Here is a 9838-nt window from a genome sequence, read left to right on the forward strand (position 1 = left end):
ATATCAAATTATAATGAAAATTGTCATCCACGTTCTACTCTAAGTATCAGCAGTTTTCACTGCTTTAATAATAAGTATACATATTTGTATGATAGTAGAACATTGTAAGCTTATGATATAAGAAATGATGTCACTGAAAACACATTTTGAATATGAAAGAAAGAACTACAAAATATTCAAGGAAAATAGATGATAAATAAATTACCTGAAGGCATTTTCTTGAAACATCTAATTATAAAAATATCATCTATATATTCTTATTGTTTTTATAAAACGGCATCTTTTTGAAAGAATAGTTTTTTACATGTTTTGATTTTTAAAAATTCATTTAATGAATCATATATTTTGATTAGTTTAAAATATATGAAACTTCCTCTGACTTGACTATGAGTACAGTAAGTAACAAAATGAAAATTGAGGGAAGAAAGATGCAATGCATTTGGTGACTTTCTTAGTTTTTCTTAAAACAAGATACCAGAAAAAAAAACCAAAAAGTACTCTGAAACATAAAAATTTTATTGAGCTTCCAACAAGTGCCAACCAATTTTAGACTCTAAGATTTAGCAATTAGTTTTTCGCTTTCCTTTTTTTGTATAATTATGAGAAAACTTACTGAATGATATTTAGAGAAACATAAATATGATTTGTCAGTAAGTGAGGATAGAAAAATGGTCCCTGTAGTACATCACAATCACAAAACATTCTCATAGAGCTTTAATGGTGATTTATGGAACATCCACTGACAACCGAATATTTACATTTACACATCGAATCTCAAAAATTATCATACAAAATACATATTCAGTACAGTTGAAGAAATTGAAATTACAGTGAAGTAGATCATTTTCTCAAGGTCCTACAGACATTAAAGGAGAAAGTCCTAGCTATCAGACTTGAGATTTCACAATCCAAGATGTCAGTCTTGTTTTGTGGCACAGTTGCTGAGGAAATGCCATTGGCATCATCATTTGGAGGTATGCAGGACACAATATGTGTATAGGAATATGGTCGTCCTCAGAGGCAGAGGTCAGAGGAAGAGTGATTAATACTATCAGTGGAGAAGGGGCAATCACTTACATAGTAAATTCTTGAGGGGGGGCACGCATAGTAAATTGATAAGGTTCTTCATAAAATCAAGAGAGAGCATTTTTACTTTCTATACTGATAAGTGATCTCATCCTATACAGTAAGCTCAGAACAAAAGTCTGATCACTGCGGAGACATACTGGGCAAAAATGACAGTTTTCTTAAAGGGTAACCTTATAAGACTTGGTAGGATAGAAGAGTTGGTGGAGTAGTTTGTTCTGAGAAAACGAATTGGAGAGAAGCAGAGCCAAAGGCCAAAGACCTGAGGCCAATGTGGGGACAGGAACCGATCAATGATGAGCTTTTCAACAGGTATGTTTGTGATTGCAGACCAAACACAGCATAGAAGTTTACATACAGCAAGTAAACAAAACCAGCAAGATTACTGACCTAGGGTGAAGTGAGACTAATTTGACACAAAAATAACAGGTTAATCAAAGAACAAAAGCCTCAACTATGAATTAATGTCCAAAGAGTATTAAAGAACATCTGGACCAATAGTTATATAAGAAGAAGAAACACAAACATGGGAAATTGTGCCTACAGAGAATCATACATATGATATATTAAAGTGTAACATAAATATTCAAGGAAAACAATATTCAGAAAAAGCAGTATTTACTTATTTAAATGTCACAGGTACAGAAATAATAGATGATGGATAGCATTCTTTCAAACAGCTTGAGTAAAAATTCAGTGCTTTGGTAATTTTGGAATCCTTAAGGCTAAGCATGATGTGTGATAGCAAAGATGTTCAGTAAATTGTTGTTGAATGACAAAGAGATTAAAGGGATCTCTCTCAATTAAATCAATAGTGTATCTGAGGAGACAAGATGAAGTTAAAGCTCAGAAGTTTTGACATTTTCATTTAATGATTCTTGTTCGTTTTATTGGACTGAGGAAAAAAAAGAAAAGAAAATACAGGAATATTAATGAGCAGTGAATGGTGAGAACTTTTTATCTCCTGCATATGTTTATATAGTCTATTCACTCACAAAAAGAGGAAAGTATGAGAGGAAAGGAAGTCTAATTTCAATCTGTCTCTCCACTCACTCAGGAAATGAAGCATTTCATTAATGAATCCAGGAATTTACACTTTTATTTTTCTGTCTCATGTGTAAGTTATCCATCTCTGCAAGAAGTCCACAACTTGCCACTTAGGATGTATTCAGTCAGTTTTGGTGGAAGGTATCAGTGAGCCCATTGTGTCCAAAGTTGCAGGCCATTTTGAAATTTATCTTCATAAATAATTCAGCTGGCATTTTTATCTCCATTTTCCTTATTTCTATTATTTCTCAATTGATTTTAAAATCAGACCAAGGAAAACAAAAGTGTGATTACCAGTGCCAAGTGCCAATCAGAATTCAAATCACAGAATAAAAGTCTTTAATTTCCACCATAAGAGACAAGAGACAAGAAAGTACAAAATGGCATAAGCAGCACAACTCTCTTAGACACTACTTTATTTGCTGACAAAACTGTAAGTAAATTAAACACCAGGGAAACACAGCTGCTTTTCCTTTGTAGAGAGCCAAGGAACAAAATTTTACTCAGAGTTGTAGTGAGACTAGACCCTTTATAAACAGGCAGGAAAGCAGGAGACAGAGTACAGGTAAATTAATTGTATCCTTGAAAAAAAATTAGACGTCGCCAGTAATGACCTTGCCACAGGCCTGGTGAGGCCTCTCCACAAGAGGCAGGGCTCCAGCTCCTGCAGGCTGACCTGGACTCGCCCTGGAAATGAGGCAGCAGAAGCTATTTTGCTGATCCCCACAGGTGGATTCTGCTGGAGGACTCTACAGGAAGGTGTAGCCTGGAGCCCCGCGAGAAGCACCAGCAACAGCTTTGAGATAATTCACCCAGGCAAAGGAGAGCTTACATAGCATTTTGCCATAACAAAATGAAATTCAAGGAACCAACAGCGACATAATTGAAGGCAGCAAAATCAAAATAAAATAGGAGGGTCGTTAGTTAGTAAGACTCTCTAGAGAGACTCTTCTGGTCATTCCACCTAGGCCTCCTTCTGCAAGCAATGCCACTTGTCAGCCGTCAGGTCGGCAGCTGTACTTCTGTGTCCTTGTACCATGAACCTGTGATGCAACTTTTTCAGATAAGGTCAAGTTCAACTACAGCATCAGAATAGAAAATAAAATGAAGCAATGTTTTATTATGCATTTTTCAGCAGGTCTTGAAATTTAACTAAAATTATGACACCTTTTCCTTCAGACAACTGCTCTTTTCAGTACGAGTTACACCCAACAAATGAGCCTCTAGATGCTATTTGTCTGTTCTTGTTTATAGTTTGGAAAATATTATTAAATATGCTCACACTAAGAATGAGAAGAAAAAAACAGCTATCAAAATGGTATGGAATGTTTTTGTGTTTCATTAGCATTTGTTGATTTTTTTATTTTTGATAAACATGTCCATTATATCCTATTTCAGGGATTTTGTGCTTTTAGGTATTAGGTTTATTAAATACCACATCTGACTCTGCTCAAATTATTTCCTTTACTTATGGCATTTTGCGTTATCCCATCTTCTTAATGTCTTGTATAGATTATTGCCTGAATTTCTCTAAGCTCACCAAGCTTTCATCTAAATGTCAGAAGTTTTATTTCTTTGCAGAAATTTTGATTTGAATTTCAGCACTTGCTTATGTTTCAGAAGAACCAGCTATCTACCAAAGCCTGAAGGCACAGAATATTTATTCTTATCAATGTCCTGTCTACTTGAGCATTCATAGTCATTGCCTGTCACTTTCCATGATGATAATTGTATTGATGGATAGTATAACCTCTTTGTCAGAAGTTACTGCCTTGGTATAGGCTAATCGAAGAACTTCCTATATAAATGAGACTATCTTATATTTTCCTTCTTCATTCTCCCCTAGTTACATTGTAAACTCTAAAAGATTACTCTTGCCCCAGCTCGTTGTCTCTTTTCTTGGTACCTGGTTACATTTGTACTGCTTCAGGTATTCATTGTTTTACTGAAACTACTATCTATAGATCCTTGCATGTACTGAGTTGAACATTCCTGGTTTTATTTTGTCAATAATTTTCTCATTACCACTGTTTGTTGGTTTGTCACAAGCTTTATTTAAGAGATACCTTATTACCCATAGATCCATTTGTCAGCTAGAAATGCTGCCTCATTCTACTCAGAAAGCATAATTTTGAAAGAAATGAAAAGTCTATATCAATAATAAGGTGTTAATATGCTACCTCTTGGTTTTTTGTTTGTTTACTTTTGGGTAACGGTGATTAAACTCAGGACCTTGTTCCTGCAAGGCAGGCGCGGTGCCACTGAGCTAAATCCCTGGCCCAATGTTGCCAAACCAATTAAAATAAAAATATAACCTTAGAAACAGAAAAGAATGGTGACTAAGGACATACCAAACAGTGAGACTAAACTGAAGCTCTTTTTCCCCTCTAACATTTTACTTACTTTTGGGGTTATGATATAGTTTATTAAAGAATGTTTTCTTTTAAAAACAAGATAATGCAAAGAAGTCCTTATGTGTATTCACGACTACTGTATAAATAAATTTGTTATTAATACAAAAGTGAGATGAGTTAATATTTGACCATAATGATATTTTTGTTTCCTAAAAAAACTGGATGCAGAATGTTATATGAATCTGAGATTTCAGTAACTTTACAATATGAACTTAAATGTTTTATCATATTCATAAAATAAAAACTATTTTCTTTTAAAGAAAGAAATTACATTCTTTTAAATGATCAGAAAAGGACAGAAAATGAAAAACAAAAGTAGCCAAAAGATTAAAAAAGGGAATATAACAACGCGAAACAAAAGAAAAAGGGCTAAAGGTGTAGGGGAAGTGGGAAGGGTAGGAGAAAGGAAATAAGGGAAAAGAAAAATTATGAGAAAGTGAAAAAATGGAAATAAAGTCATTGCGAATAAGGAAAGGTGGAGGGGGTTAAGGGATGGCAAGGGTATGGGGAAAAATGAGAACAAGATTTAATGATACATGTAACTGTATTGTATATTTTAAAAGTACCAATAAACTCAATGAGAAAAAAAGGAGGAAGGGAAAGGTATTCAGATACCACACAGGCAGAGAAAAATATTAAAATATAGAGAAAATATATCAAATCTGTATAGTAAAACACACTTCAGAAGAACAACAAAGAAGATTCATAAATTGAATTTTTAGCCAAGTATTCAGATGATTTTCTTGAATTTGCTAGCACTGAGCAGAGAAAAAAAAAGTTTGGAGGAAATAATAGTGGAAGGCATCCCTGCAAAGGTTCCAAATAGTAACTTTTACTATTAGTATATGTCTGTAAGTACATAATGACTACATCCATTGTGCCAGAACAGTACATGTATAGAACACATATCAATTATTTTTCCACTTTCTCTTTCACCCCCTTTTAAAAAAATTCCCAGCATCAAATTCACTTTTAAATTTTATAAGCCCTTATCAGTTTAATCACACATTAACAGCCAGACCAACAGGGCAAAAACATATAAGACACATGTGACAATTATACTGTGAAGCTACACTTCTATACATTGTCCATGCTGGATTACAATAATTTTTTCTTTCCATCTACTGCCTATTGTCTGTCTTTAATTTTGCACTTTGTTTATATATTGGGTTTTTTGCATAAGAGAAATCATGAGATATTTAAACTTGTGTGCCTGACTTACTACACTGAACACTATTTTCTCAAGGTGCATTCATTCCTACAAATGACTTGAGTTTATTCTTATTTCTGGCAGACTAGCTCTACATTGCATATAAATGCCACATATTCTATATTTCCTCATATATGATGGACTTATATGTTGTTTCCAAGACTTAGTGATTATGAATTGTGCTGGTACAATTATGCATATGCATACATCACTGTGCTGTGATGTCCATAACTCTTTTGTGAAGATTCCTAGAAGGGGACTATCTGGGTCAAATGGAATTTGTAGTTTTAATTTTTTGAAAGATCTCCATACTGATTTTCACAGTGGTTGTACACATTTACTGGACCACTTACAAAGAAGGATTCTGTTTGTCCCGCCACTCTCCAGCATTTGTTATTAGTTGATTTCCTGATGATAGCCATTATTTCTGGAGTGAGATGGAATCTCAGAGTTGTTTTAATTTGGCTTTCTTGAATGGTCACCAAAGTTGGACATTTTTTCACATATTTATGGGCCGTTTGTAATTCTTTACTTGGGGACTGTCTGCTCATTTCAGATTTCCATTTTTGTATTAGGTCTTTAAGTTTGGGAGTCTTATTTTTTTACTTTTTTATATATTCAAGATATTAACCGTTTGAGGAGTAGCTAGAATTTTTTCCAATTCTATAGGTTATGACTTCATTCTGTTTATAGTTTTCTTTGTTGTGCAAGAGATTTTTAATTTGAAGTGATCCCATTTGTTGAGCCAGTTTACTATTCTGAAATTTTTTGCTTACTCCTATGTCCTCAAGAATTTTACCTATGGTATTTTGTCTTCTAGCAGATTAATTGTTTCTGTTTTAACATTTAGATCTTTCATCCATTTTTATTGTATGGTGAGAGTTAAGGGTTCAGGTTAAATCTTCAGCATGTGGAGAGCCAGTTCTCACAGCAAGATTTGTCTCAGAGGCTTTCTCCAGTGAAAGCATTTGGTCCCTAAGGTAGCTGAATATGGCTGGAGTCATTTCTGTAGGCTCTATTCTATTCCACTGATCCACAAATCTGCTTTTTTCCCCCCCTAATACTACGCTATTTTAGCTGAGTAGCTTTATAGTATAATATGAAGTCTGGGATTGTGATGCCCATTGCCTTGCCCTTGTTGCCTAGAACTGCTTTCATTAGTCTGGGTCTCTTCTGATTCCATATGAATTTTGAGATTTCTTTCTCTGGTTCTCTGAGAGATGCTATTGGAATTTTTATTAGTATTGCATTAAATCTGTATAATAATTTTGGAAATATAGCCATTTTGATTGAATTGGTTCAGGGGCAGGGGATAGCTTTCATATTCCTGATATCCTCTTCCATCTCCTTTTTCAGAGTATCGTAGTATTCACTGTAGAGGTCTTTCATTTCTCCTGTAAGATTTATTCCTAAGCATTTCATTATTCTTGATGTTATCATCAGAAATATTGTTTCCCTAATCTCTCTCTTCATGAGTTTATTAATGATTTGCAAGAACACTATTGATTGTGAGTGTCAAATCTGTATCCTATTATGCTACTGCATTTGATAATTAATTCTAGGAATCTTGTGGTGGAGATTTTGGAGTTTTCTATGTAGAGAAGCATGTAATCTAGACATAATTTAATTGCTCCCTTTTCTATCTATGTCCCTTTTATTTCTTTCTCCTGTCTAATTGCTCTGGCTAATGTTTCAAGAACTATATTGAACAGAAGTGGTGATAGCACAGATCCTTGAATGTTTTATGATTTTAGAGGAAAATTTTTCTTTCTCAGATCAAGATAAAGAACTTCTATACCAATGACGACAAACCTTTTAGAGATGAGTACCCTAACTACAACCTAAAACCCACTTATTTATCACAAAGTGCCAGCACTGCAGTTAAACTTGAAAACTGAGGTTTTAGCTTAGAAAAAACAATTCATGAATTAAGATTTTTTCTCCTAAATTACAAACAAATAATACAGTCACCATACACTCACCACCAGTGTACTATACCTATTTTTCTTAGGTTGTTGTTGTTGTTGTGAACGGATGTTAGATTTTGTCAAAAGCTTTTCCTCCATCTACTGAGATGATATTGTGATTTTCATCCTTGCTTCTTTTTGTGGTGTATTATATTTATTGATTTGCATATGTTGAACCATCCCCGTATCCCTGGAATAAATCCTACTTGGTCACAGTTTGCAATCTTTTTGATGTTGTCTAATTCTGTTAGCTAGTATAAAGACTTTTGTGTCTATGTTTCTTAAAGAAATTTGTCTTTAATTTTCTTTTTTGGCTGAGTCATTTTCTGGTTTTGGAATTAGGGTAATGCTTGCTTCCAGGAATGACTTTGGGAGTAGTACTCTATTTCTATTTCATTAACAAGCTTGAGGAATAATGGCATTAGTTTTTTTTTTTAAAGTACTTATTGAAAGTGGCAGTGAATGTGTCAGAATCTTGGATTTTCGTACTTGGAAGATTTTTTTAAGACTTCTTCAATTTAATGGACTGATTTGGATTATTCATGATATTTATATCTTCATGGTTCAGCTTTGATAGTTAATATGTATCTATGAATATATTCATTTATTCTAAATTTTCAGTTTCATTAGAGTATGGGTTCTCAGTTTAATTACAGAAAATCTTCTGGACTTTGTCAAAATCCATTGTGATTTTACCTTTTTCATTTCTAGTTTTGTGGATTTAGGCCTTTTCTTTCCTTGTTTTTGTAAGATTGCCTAAGATTTTGTCTATTTTATTTTTTATTTGTCTTAAAGAACCAACTGTTTGATTCATTAATTGTTTGAATTTTTTAGTCTCAATTTAATTAATTTCTGATCTGAACTTTATAATTTTCTTCCATATATTAGGCTCAGATTTGGGTTTTTCTTATTTTTCTATGACCTTCAGGTGTATCATAAGTTATTTTAGCTCATGCTGTTATTCTGATGTGGAAAATCTCTGATATTTCTTTGTTGATTTTTTATTGCCTGGTTGATCTGTCCATTTATGAAAGTGGGGTATTATGACCCCCCGTTACAATTGTATTTGTACTAACCTAATGTGTCATGTTCATTTTTTTTTAAGTTGTGTCTGCCACTATTGGGTGTGTATGTGCTTATAATTGTTACCTCTTCCTATTGAACTGTTGTTCTCCTAAACAGTTTGTAAGAAGGTGACCTTCTTGGTCTCTTCTGATCAGTCTTGGCTTGACATCCACTCTATCTAAAATTAGGATACCTACTCTTCCTTTTGTCAGGGTCCACATTGCATAGAATATTGATATCCATCCTTTGATTTTTAATTTGTAACTTTTTGAATTAAATCTGCTTATTGTATTCTGCATATCATTCAGTTTTGTTTCCTGATCCATTCTGCTGATCTGTTTTTGATTGTGAAATTGAGACCATTTGTATTGAAAGATATTAGAGATATTGACTTACATTGCATTATTTTCCTGTTTGTGGTCTTGCTATTTTTTACCTTTTGCTTTAGCTGCTCATCTTTCCAGGTGCATTAATCCTTCACTCATTGGCTTCATTGTCTCTTCCTAGGATAGGAATTTTTGTTATGCTGGTTTGGTGGTCACGAATTTCTTGAGGTAATCTTTGTCAAAAAAATACCTTATTCCTCTATCAATTTTGATGGAAAGTTTGCAGGATACATGAATCAGGTTTGGAAGTTGTTATCACTTAGGCTTGAGACACTTTGTTCCAAACCCTTCTGGCCTTTCAGTTTTGTATAGAGAAGTCTGCTGTAATTTTAAAAGGTTTACATTTATATGTGATTCATTGTCTTTCTCTAACAGCTTTTAAGTTTTGTCCCTGTGGTGCATTTCAGGCACTTTGGCACTTACAGTATAATGTGCTACAGAAATTTTAGTTGTTGGCTATTTGGCATTTTATATGTCTTACTTATCTGTATGCTTCTTTATTTCCATATATTTGGGAGGTTTTCTGCCAGAATTTCTGTGATTAGCCTTTTTATGCCATTTGTGTTGTCTTCTGATTTTTCACTTATTCCAATTACATTTTGGTTTTGAAGCTGTTCGATCCATTTTTCACACTCTGTGGCTGTTTTAAAGGTATTGTTGAGT

General features: G+C 33.6%; 1 pseudogene; it reads left to right on the forward strand.

The window, feature by feature from the left end:
- The first annotated feature begins 3293 nt into the window (after positions 1–3293).
- Positions 3294–4305, forward strand: LOC104852928 (annotated as a pseudogene).
- Positions 4306–9838: the final 5533 nt, after the last annotated feature.

This window comes from Fukomys damarensis, unplaced genomic scaffold (assembly GCF_012274545.1).
Source record: "Fukomys damarensis isolate Sample0158 unplaced genomic scaffold, DMR_v1.0_HiC HiC_scaffold_39, whole genome shotgun sequence".
Lineage (NCBI taxonomy): Eukaryota > Metazoa > Chordata > Mammalia > Rodentia > Bathyergidae > Fukomys > Fukomys damarensis.